The sequence below is a fragment of the Pteropus vampyrus genome, unplaced genomic scaffold, assembly GCF_000151845.1.
Source record: "Pteropus vampyrus isolate Shadow unplaced genomic scaffold, Pvam_2.0 Scaffold98, whole genome shotgun sequence".
NCBI classification, from domain to species: Eukaryota; Metazoa; Chordata; class Mammalia; order Chiroptera; family Pteropodidae; genus Pteropus; species Pteropus vampyrus.
The window spans coordinates 2,442,702-2,446,644 of NW_011888879.1; positions in this window are offsets into that span (position 1 = coordinate 2,442,702).

Genomic DNA, 3,943 nt, shown 5'->3' on the forward strand with positions numbered 1-3,943 from the left:
TCTCTACCCACAAGAAGTTTATAATCTGGGATGAAGACAAGACTTACACAGATGAGAGAAACTGTATGCAAGACTATAATAATAATACTAACATATTCACTAGTGAAAGGGATAGTTCTAAGTGCTTTACATGTATTACATCATTTTATTCTGACAATTGTCTTACAAGACAGATACTAGTACATTCCCAGTTACACAAGAGAATGCTTAAATAGGGTAGCTTTAAGCCCTTGCCCAAAATCACACAGCTCGATAGTGATAAACCTTTCTCTATCTATGCCAAATCTCTACCCAGCACTGCCTTCAAAGCTGTGTGTGCACATGCAAAGGTTAAAGCACGTGTGTGTGTACAGAGAAATATCTACATGGACATTACACATCAAGAGCAGAGCTTGCCAATTCAGTCCAAATAGAACCATTTCTTCAAAATCTTCCTTGCATTTTAATCTGTACTTGATTCAAAAATATGTATTAGGCATTTGGTACAGGCATGTGAAGAATAGTTAAGGCATAGTCTCTGTCCACGAGGGGGATAAGAAAGGCTGAAAATGCTCTCGCAGTGAAAGGAAGATCATCCTGGGCACAGAAATGTTTTCATAGAAGACAGATTAATTGAGCTGGGCCGGAATTTCACAGAGATGGGAACGTGGGAGAGTGAGCTGGTTAGAATGTTCCATGTATCGAGCAGTTTCTGAAATCTCGTTCCCTCCAAATCATCTTTCCTAATGTGAGAACATTGGCAAATTCACCTTCGCTTCTCTCTCTCTAACCATGAAGCTTTCAAAGCAACCTTTAATGTTTAAAACTAGTCCCCTCCGCCGCTTTCTAACATAATATCAAAACAACAGAGAGGGCTTCTAAAGAGATAAAAGCAAAAAACAGCAATAATAATAGATTTTAATAAAAACCAAATCTAAACAAGCCAGATGAATTCATTCGACTTGAAAAGCCAGTGTTCGTATTGCTCTCAACCCCGACCATTAAAATGAACCACCGTATTTATGTTTTAGCTCTTAGGTCATCTCTCTCCTCTACCCTCATTTTCAAAAACACACATTCCTCCTGAGACACGGCCTCTACACGCCCACCACTCACCCTCATTATTGCTCCAGCTAGCTGTGGTTTCTCCACCTTGCTAACTGCACAACCCTCGATATTAAATTTTGCTTTCAACACTGTGTGTGTCAACTCTGCATTAGCTGGACTCTGTATGTTGAAGGCCCCTTCTCTCTTTGATGGGGCCCAGGTCAACCTGTGTAATAAAAGAGGAAGGCTAATAGAAACATCATAAAAGCAGAAGAGGTTATTGCAAGTGTTCTCTCACTAAGTAGATACATCCCCAAAACATACACGGGGAAGATAAATAAGTGTGTGGCTTTGGAAGAGGAAATGAAACAAATATGGAGATTACAGGACATCAAAGAAAAACTCACTATCCTGTCGAGGATGGGAGGGCTGTGCATCGATGACTTACAGCAGAAGAAGCGGGTATCCATTATACATTCCTCTCAAATTTTACACCTCTGGACACCCAACACATAACAAGGACATTTGCATTACACCAATGGATGACTAAAGGTACCTGGCTTATACCATATCTTTTTAACATATGAAGACCACATTGGAGTCAAAATTTACTGAGCTGTGCCACGTGATCTGCTAGACCTGGATTCCTGGGAAAAGTAAATATACCACAACCAGTGAAGGCCAAACCATGTCTTGAATATATTCTGATATTCTGAGATCTCCAATAATAAAACACTTAATAAAATGGAGGGTGAACTCTGAGCCAGTAAATTATCCAGCAGCAAGTTTTGTAGTAGAGATTTTGCCCTCTCTCATCTTAAGAAGGAAAACTGGAGGCAATAAGCATGTACCCTAAACAATGACAGGCAGAAAGTAAGAAAATTAATGGTCATAGTTAAGGAAATAATTGGCTATTTTTAGCTGAATAATGCTGATAACTGACATGAAAAGAGATTGAAGAAAGCTATAGATGGAAATAAGATACTGATCTTCCTCTGAAGTATGGGAGGAAAGCAAAGGCCATGTAAACCTCGGGGTAGCAGCAAGGATACTTCATTTATACTTAGGGGTTTAGTTTTCTATCTTTGCTGGGTGACATCATATTCTACTAGTACAGAAAATGCTGAAACTAATCGAACAAACTATCACAAATAAATAGGGAGAAATAGGGATAGATTGGTAAAAAAAAAAAAACACGGATTGCTTAGCAAAGAATTATATTTTTGTGGAACAAATACAAATAAATATTTAAGTTGTGTTAAGTTCTAGTTCCCTGAATTATGCTGAAAGGAAGCTGAAGACCTCAGCAGTGATAACCATTGAACGGATGACGACAGCTACCTGAAAGAGAAGGCAACCACAGCCAACACGCGATTCCATCTCCCTAGGGCTAACCTTCTGCCCTTTTACTGTTTTGTTAACCAAACTATTCATTGATCTATTCAATTTATACACTGACTTGTGACATAGTCTGGGATTTGAAGCAGACCGAAGACTGGATTCTAATGAGAGAGCTACCATTTTCTCACACCTTGAGAAATTTATATTACCTCGTCACTCCTCATATGCAAATTACAGAGTAGTAACACCCTGACAATGTGTATGGAGGTTCTACCTGAGGACCACGCCACTTGTATACTTGTATACGCCACTTGTGACTGAAGAATGGCCCTCTTCCTCTCCCACCTGGCAAGAAACTTTAGGAGGGACACACATGGAGCCATGCGAGAGGAAGGAGACACTGCTTAGCCAGCCAGACGAGCTGAGTCCACCCTGGAAGTCAATGAGAGGCAGATGTCATCTAAGTGTACAAACTTGCAACTAGTAGATAAAAAAGTCCTTCGGCTCTAATGCACGGTGTGGTGATTATGGTCAACAATACTGTGTTATAAGCTTCAAAATTGCTAAGAGCTTAATTCTTCTCACCACAAAAAAAGAAATCATAATTGTGTGTTGTGAGAGAGGCCTTAGCTAATTCTATGATGGTAATCATATTGCAATATGTCAACGTATCAAGTCAACAGACTATATTGAATCATATAATAATTTAAAGCAAAGAATTAAATATAATAACAATTTTGAACTAGAAGAAATTTTAGAAATTATTTAATTCAGTGCCTAAGTAGATGATGAAACTAAAAGCAAAGCAGAGGGAAGGCCCATTTCCTGGGTTCCGACAATGCTCTGAGGCCAATACTCTATTTCATGGGAAGCTTAATGACTTGACTTACCTAGTCACACAGCTCCTGTACATCTTAAAAGTATAAAATGTTATCTGTCAGTTATATCTCAAAAAATTTTAAATTAAAAAACAAATATTAGTTAATTTTTTCTTTCAATGTCTTTGTGTGCTAAGTGCTCTATTGTAAATATTTATCTAATTTCAGCCTGAAGTGAAATTAGGTAAATGCCGAATTTGTACCCAGTAACAAACAAATTTGCTCCAAGAAATAGCCATGCAGTGGCCACATACCCTCAAAATTCAGTTCGATTGTTAAAATATTTATAGTGCCCTTATATTTCAATTTCAAGAAATTAGCCAAAGTAATAAATATGACCACCATGTATACAAAAGCAAACTACACACTAAATGAAGTAAATAAAATGAAAACAGAACATTAAACCGGCTTCAGAAGGAAAATGCCTGTTTATTTGAGAAATCAAGAGTGGGCAGGTGGTGTATGCATAAGAGATAACAAACTCATTCTTTTTAACTGGCTACTATAAAATGACTTGATTGGATCATCTAACTTTTAAACCGTGGTATATTTTAGACACTCCATCCAATCGCGTTTGCTGTAATGGAGACAAGAATCATAAGCTCTGAGTCCCAATTGCTAACGGCGACCTTTTTCATCCCCAGCTGGCCCCAAACTGTACCCATCCTTCAGGATGAAGATCTCACCTCTCTGATTCA